Genomic DNA, 8,773 nt, shown 5'->3' on the forward strand with positions numbered 1-8,773 from the left:
AATGTAGCTGTTTCAGTTTCAGTTTCATTATCACGTTGCAGTACAGTAATTGGATGTTAGTGCTGATTGGGTGTTTTAGAACCTCCCTCTAAAAAAACCCCAACACACTATGATACCATAAATGGTAATTGTTCCACAAGAGAGCTTGACCTTGAGTTATTGTCATTTAAGTTTTACTTTTTTTATTGGATTCATAGTCCAATAATTTTATGAGGCGTTCTTAATTTATGACATTGGGGGTGAGATATCGGCTATTGGTCTTTTGCAAAATGCTTGTTACTCAGATCAGGAGAAATTCCCTACTGAGATTTATGGACATGAATCTACTTCTCGGCTCTTGAAAATCACTTTTAGAAAGTCATAACAAGGATCCAAATAGAATTTCATTTATTCAGGGAACCTGTCTATTAAACTTCTTTGAATTTTACAAACCTCTTTATTTCACAATCCTAAAACTAAAGGAATCTTCAATATTACCTGGCAGTTTGACACCGTTTGTGATGCTTTATTTCATACTCTTTCCACCTTCATCTTGCTCTAAAATTTAAAACCATTTTGGGGGTTCTGGGGGCCTTCACAAAGCCGTTTGTAAGTTACAAATTACCGGTGACCCTTTTTTTTGTGCTATATAATACTGTATATCCCTACATAGCTGACATGTTCCAGTCATTCATATTACAAATGGCTTTATGAAAAACCATCCCATATGATGTTTGCTGGAACAGTTATCTTTCTTTTACCTGTTTTTTAATCTTTGTCTTAAATGGCTTTTAAAGAGATATCTCTTGTCCTCCTCCTCCTCTCTTATCAATCCAACCTTGTTCCATATGACAGGAAAGTTGCAAGTTCAGATAAGTTCACTGGACTAATTCGACAAAGTGAAACATATTATGAATCCATAAAATGCTTGTCAGTTAATGGCTGTTTTATCAATTTTTAATCAGCCAGCGGGAAAAACTAAGTATAATGTAAGCCATGGTCTATTTGTTGTTTATTGTTTGGGGGGGGGGGTGATTGATTGCTTCTGTGTACTCTCAAGTCTATGAATCATCATTATTTCTGCTTGGGATGATGGACTTGCAGGAAAGCATATGAGTCATGAGCCTACATGTAGTTTAGGGCACTAAATTTTTCCAGAGATTTAGCTTCAAACTTTTTACGAAGCTTTTCTGAAATGAGTATCCAAGTTCTTTTGCTTTGCTGTCAGCAAACTCTCCTTGACCCTCTACAAGTTCAAAACTTTTTGAAGAACTTTTGAGGTTCTGGAAAATATCCTCCTCTCGTGAAGAATGAACAAACATTTAAGTAAACTGTACAGTGCGTCCCACAAAAAGGAAACCCGTCTTTAGAATAAGATATCTCAATATATTTTTATCATAGAGTTAACATTAATTGTAAGAATGTAATCTCCACTTTGATATGAGCTAAATACTTACTCACTGTTCACACATTGTGGTGTAAAAACAATAAATACTGAGGTATACCAAAAACGATTTGCGCAGAAACTCACATATAAATCTGAATCCACTCTTATATAATTTAGAGATTAATGAAAGAAACAGAACAAAGTCAACAAAAGACATGTTAATGAGCCATCCCTTTCTTTGCAAGGTCATAGAATCCAAAACAAATCTTGACCCATTTTTCTGCGCAGCTTGGTTTTCACATTAAATTTTCAAACTCTTCTTGCTCTTCTATGCGTTAATTATTCATATCACATTTGTATAAAAATGAAAAGGAAAAGTTTACTTTTATGATGATGTCAATGTAAGGCCATCAATAATTTGGGTATGTTGAAAATATCACTGGAAACTTCAGTTTTCTTTTTTGTGGGACTCACTGTATAGATTAACAATCTCTCCATCTTTTCATACATTTCAGCAATCACATGATTTTCTTAATTATGCAATTTATGGATCAATTTCTTCAATAAAAATATCACTGCTTTTAGTTATAGTGCTGGTTTGTACATGGGTCATTGTTTTCTTCTGTAATGTATTTTTCTTCATCACATGTCTCAAATTAAACTTTCCTCTTTAATGCTTTTGTGCATGATAAAATATCATCTTCCAAATGTAATAAAATATCGAAATTTATGACTGAATGTCATTTCCAGTTGAATGATGTCACCGATTTTAGTTTCATTTAATGAAAGAGGGTCAACGTGTTTTGGTGTCGGGTGATACCAAGTGGGGAAGTACACATTGTATAATTAAATTTTCTTTTTGTTATGACTGCAAATGAATGCAAATAGTTTGAAGGATGCACCAGTGATGGGAAATAATGCTCCTACTTGTATGAAAATACCAAGCAGTGAGAAGGTTGCAAACTTCATCATCCTGAAGTAGGTTTTTTTCTTTAATTTGGTTTTAAAAGTTTTCGTTTGGGGGTGTGGTGATCACAAACAACATATATTTTTTTTAAAGTTTATGAAAATACTCCCTCCAATATAAATATGGAAATTCAGTTCATTCACGCTGACAAAACTATTAAACTGTCATTGATTGCTTTGGGGACATTACTCCCTATTTTTAGTCATGAAAAACTTTCCAAGGAATCAAAAATACAATTGATGCTAGGTGGTGTGGAGTGGCTGTATCCAGTGATGGGGTCACTTTTTGATGTGAGGGGGGTATCTTCCAGCATCCAATTCTGCATCATTCTTGAAATGTGGACATTATCAAACTCCAATATTGATTTAGATAGGGAATGGTATACAGTGCTATACTAGTCAGAGAATTGTCATTGCACCCCCCCCCCCCTTTAAGTCAGTTTTAGGGCATTCACCTACCCCATCCTATATATCATACAATAAATCATTGTATAGGGACCTCCATTATCAAAGTTAGTATATACTATGAATAAAAAAAGCATGGGAATTTTATTTCCTAGGCGCACACTTGTCCTGAGATCTCCTATTGATAAATTTCTGTCATGCTCTATTGATAATCTTTGACAGACTTTGTCTATCTGTCAGAGGATCAAGTCCACAACTGACGTAATTCCTTCATTTAGATATTGATATTTTGTTTCTGATCATGTTGATTATGGTGTTTGTCATTATATGTACCTGGTTCTGATTGGGGTTCAACTGTTTTATTTTGTGATGTCAAGATATGTAAAGTTCTTTTCCTCTTGAAAGCGATGATATGTTATTTGGATATTTCATGAGGAAAGTGATACTGAATTAAGGGGGATGAATGTTTTGGGGTTCACATCACACTTATCATAATGACCATTCCTTTCTTGAGACATTAATTTTCCAACTGCAAGCAAAAAAGGTAGTTTTCTGTTTAGCTCAAATTTTCATAGCCATTTGAAGTCCACCATCCAGAAAACTCATCCTCTGTATGGAGTATTTGCTTTACAAGAAAGCAAAACCAAACTTATCTAAGATATTTATAGCAAGTCACAAAGTTACTGAAAATACCATGTGTTCTGAAAACTCTTGCATATGCTGTGCATTAAAAAAAAATTAGATTACCAATTTATAATCAATTAAATTCGGACAACAATGTAGAGCCAAAATACAAAAGGAATCTGATTCTACTGATTGTAGAAGCTTTTAGAGCTCCCAGAAATTTTATGAAGGGAAATATAAATAAATTTAGATTTGAAATTGAAATTCAGATGCGTAGTTTAGAACTTTTCTTGTCAAACATGGGATAACTTTAAGTTATTTCATCACATCTTAATTCAGGGCTGTTATATCCCTCGCATGTACTAATACCTTGGTCACATTTGTTCTACGGCGGCCGTACGGCGAGTCGAAAACAGCCGTTTTACTAATTTTAATTCAAACCACCTACATGTAGTTGGTACACAAAATGTTAAAATGGCTGTTTTAGACTCGCCGTACGGCCGCCGTAGAACAAATGTGACCAAGGTATAACTGATGGAACAAATCATGTAAGCCCTTGTCATTTTCATTGTTGTGTTTGACAGTTGGTTTTTCCCATCAAGTCACACATGAACTGTCTTTCAATAACAGAGCCATGTAACACAAAGCTTAACAACCAATCATAGTGCTGACTTTATTGATTGCATAGATCATTATGTACAATCAATCATACAAATCACCTGTACAATCAATTGCTAAGCTTTATGTGACCATGCCCTGATTCGTATCGATCTTCAATCCTATCTTCTCAATATCTTGTAAGCTTTTAATTACTACTGGCCCTCCCACTCTCATTTGAAGAGTTAACTGCGACACAAACATGTTTCTGCTCTACATACTGCGACTGATCCTAACATGACAAAAGGTATCATGATTCCTTTCATCTCCTGTATTGATGTTCTTATAGAAAATCAGTTAGTGTGACTGCACTTAATGTTATAATTCAGTTGATTTGATATTAATTGCTTGATTTATTTCATTGAATGTTGCACAATCACTCTTGGCTTTTCCCCTCAAAATTGCATGAATGTGTCATGTGTGTACCCAAGCTTAAACAATTTCCAAAAGGGTCATAATGTCTTCAAGATCGGCAAATGTGTTTTAATGAGTATTACAGTTTTTATTATTGATTAGGAAACCCGGGTTTGATAGCCGTGTTTCAGTCAATGCTGTTGAAGCGAGAGAGTTGATGTAATGATCTATTTATAGATACCTCTTGTATGGAAACTGAGAATAAATATTCATTTTAAGTTTTCTTCAGTGAAGAAATAGTGTATGTTATTTTGGATGTTAGTAATGTAATAAAAATGTTCATTCCAAAGATCCTTATCCGCTATTGCACGCAGATTTTAACTATCTCACTTATTAATCCCTTGTCTTTCCTTCTTCTCTTTTTTCTCTCTCTGTTTCTCTCACTCTCTCCCATTCTATTTCTTCTCCATCATTATTTTCACCATCTTTTGCATCTTCACCTTTATCTCTTTTTCTCTCTTCTTCTTCTTCTTCTTCTACTTCTTCCTCTCCCTTCCCTCCTCATTTCCATCCTTCTCCTCCTTCTCTCCTCCTCTTCACTTCTCTTTCTTCTTCTTTTTCTTCTTCTCCCTTCCCTCCTCCTTTTCCTCCTTTCCTCCTTCTCCCTCCTCCTTTCCACTTCTCTTTCTTCTTCTTTACCTTTTTGTTCTTTTTCTCCCTCACCTTCTTTTCAACCTTTTTTATCTTCCGTCTAACTATTACAATGCTATTGACAAGGATGTCAATCCTCTTGTTAGATTTGTCCAATTCTCAAATTCCAGATTTTAAAAGACAATTCTAAACGAGCTTATCCTAAATTCATTTATTGCATTTCCATAGGGTCTTAACTAACTTTCATCACTTTGCTCCCTGGCTAATACTGCATTGTCTTTAATACTTTTTCAACATTTATTCACAATATCAACCTTCGTTCAGAATGTAAAGATGAAATACAATTGAATTATTGTTAGAGCTTAAAATGGTTAATGTTAACTTGTATGTAAAATAAGATTTTTACTTATCATATTATTGCAGAGTTATTATTTTTCAGGCTCTTTGTTCTGTATATTTGTAAATATTCACTTCAATGATAAATAGAGTATGCAAATCAATTAGGTCACAATATGTTATGTATCTTGCTTTATTTTGTAAAAAAATATTTTGTCGAAGACCTGTACATTAAATTTAAAAGATGACAAACTCATGATTGAATATTATCAATAAAACCTTTATTTTCACCTCCATTGCATTTATGTGACTGAATTTTCTGGAAAATGTTGGGGGGGGGGGTTGTGTTGCTAGCTGCTTGTGTGAAAATGATAAATGTAAAGGTGATATGTAATTTTATTTTCAGACTATTGCTCCGGTTCATGGTTTGTATGATACAAATTATTATGGTGTAGATACCATTTGGAGGGTGTAGATACCAATGTATGGGGTGTAGATACCAATTGACTGGGTGTAGATACAATTATTGGAGGGTGTAGATACCAATTATTGGAGGGTGTAGATACCAATTGGACGGTGTAGATACCAATTGATGGGGTGTAGATACCAATTGACAGGGTGTAGATACCAATTGATGGGGTGTAGATACCAATTGACAGGGTGTAGATACCAATTGACTGGGTGTAGATACAATTATTGGAGGGTGTAGATACCAATTATTGGAGGGTGTAGATACCAATTGGACGGTATAGATACCAATTGATGGGGTGTAGATACCAATTGACAGGGTGTAGATACCAATTGATGGGGTGTAGATACCAATTGACAGGGTGTAGATACCAATTATTGGAGGGTGTGGATACCAATTGATGGGGTGTAGATAACAATTGACAGGGTGTAGATACCAATTGGAGGGTGTAGATACCAATTATTGGAGGGTGTAGATACCAATTGATGGGGTGTAGATACCAATTGACAGGGTGTAGATACCAATTGGAGGGTGTAAATACCAATTGATGGGGTGTAGATACCAATTGACAGGGTGTAGATACCAATTATTGGACGGTGTAGATACCAATTGATGGGGTGTAGATACCAATTGACAGGGTGTAGATACCAATTGGAGGGTGTAGATACCAACTGATGGGGTGTAGATACCAATTGACAGGGTGTAGATACCAATTGGAGGGTGTAGATACCAATTTACAGGGTGTAGATACCAATTGGAGGGTGTAAATACCAATTGATGGGGTGTAGATACCAATTGACAGGGTGTAGATACCAATTATTGGACGGTGTAGATACCAATTGATGGGGTGTAGATACCAATTGACAGGGTGTAGATACCAATTGGAGGGTGTAGATATACCAATTATTGGAGGGTGTAGATACCAATTGATGGAATGAAGGTACTGTACTGTAGGTACCAGTGCCAATTGGTGGGGTGAAGATTCTGATTGTTGAGATGTAAGCTACCAATTGTAAAGGTATAGCTAGCTACCTACCAATATGTTGGGGGAATAGATACTAATTGGTAGATTGTAGATAACAAATTGATGGGATGTTTGGGGGGTATAGATATTAATTGGTAGGGTGTAGATACCTATTGTTTGGTATAGTTGATGGGGTGTTGTAGACTAGGTACCCATTATTCGGGTATAGGAACTAATTGGTGGGCCGTGAAGATCAGGATTTGGCCGCACGCCCCTATCCATAATATGTCTAGAGAGGGAGAGAGAAGGGGGGGGGCATAAAAATATGAAATGCAAGACCACCACCAATGCATGAAATTTGGCTCACACATTGGTCTTGAAGTAAAGATGTACAGGACATATTTTTGCATGTGCAAAAATCGTGTTGCCATGGTAACAATGTATTATATGTCAAAAGTTAGGTAAAAATATTTCGGTTCAAACTACTTCATCAGCTTTTACCAATTCTCGTAATATTTTGCTCACACATAGGTCTTGACGGGCAAGGCTTTTTTCCATGTGTTGGAAACTGTTGCCATGGTAACGGTATAGGGCGGGGTTATTAATCGGTAAACTACTGCCCACACGTCCACTCATCACATGGTCTCCCTTCAATCAGCTTAATGTCATTCCTCCATTAACAATTCGACTAACAACCATTTGGTCCAATAATCACTTCGTCTAATCACCAGTTCGTCTTTGACCATTTTGTATAATAACCAGTTGATCTAATACCCATTTTCTTTTCATTCATTTTGCCCAATCAACACTTATCCGATTGGACCAAAATGTTTATGGACTAAATGGCTATTGGACCAACTGGTTATTAGACGAAATGGTGAGTGGACGAAATGGCAATTAGACCTTGTGAATAGTGGACGAATTGATGATAGACCAAATGATAGTAGACGAGTTGGTAATTGGACGAATTGGCATTAGACCAATCTGAACTAAACCGTATTAATCACCTTCAGTGATAGTTCTGGTTATTCTCGTAACATTCATGTATGAGCGAATACCTCAACATTAAAGTCACATTACCAATATACATCATTGAGTACTTCCCAAACCCTCGCCCCTCCCCATAACAAATATTAATAAACATGGTTTGTTAAAGTATATTTTCTATTTTCAAACACCATGTTTCATTGTAAACTTTTCATGAATATCTTGACTATTATTTTGTAAAATATGTACGTTGATCATTTTGATAACATGTCGAGTTTTGGCCTTCGCACGTCACTCCATGGCAAATTTGATAAATAATTCTCTTGTCTATATAAAAGACTTCTCACAAGTAATTGGCGACATCGCTGTCACTATACAGGACTGTGCAATATTCTTGGAACCATTTTATAATTATAACTTACCCCCCCCCCCCCCCCACCTGGGGAAAAAAAATCATTATAAAATGAATTCGTGCTGTCATGATGGCGTGCATGATTTGTGTATCATGCCTACACTCTGCAAAACTTTGGGTAAAATGCTCCATGAGGGTAATTATGTGTCCAACCAATATTGCGCATTTCTTTGGGGCATTTTTATTTATCCAGTGTGATGAAAATTTGTCCGTTCTAAAGTAATTGCTGCTTATTTTGTTTAACCTTACTGGACAATATACTTCCCGCATTGGGTAAAATACTGCCCCAAAATTGGTTAGGCACATAATTACCCTCGTGCTGGTTAAAAGTTTACTTATCTCCAAGTGTTTAACTTTTCCTATTTACACCGGTCGAAGCAGCTCAATTGTTTAAGATAATGCATGTTTGTGTGTACTGTGTACCATACCTATTGTCTATATGTCTTGTGTTTACCATCATTATTTACACCGATAGAAGCAGTTGAAATATAAGATAAAAAACATTCTCATAGATTTGACATTTTTTTGTCATAAAGGTTATCTACCTTACACATACCTTCATAATACCGGCGCATCTGTTTA

The sequence above is a fragment of the Lytechinus pictus genome, chromosome 5, assembly GCF_037042905.1.
Source record: "Lytechinus pictus isolate F3 Inbred chromosome 5, Lp3.0, whole genome shotgun sequence".
Lineage (NCBI taxonomy): Eukaryota > Metazoa > Echinodermata > Echinoidea > Temnopleuroida > Toxopneustidae > Lytechinus > Lytechinus pictus.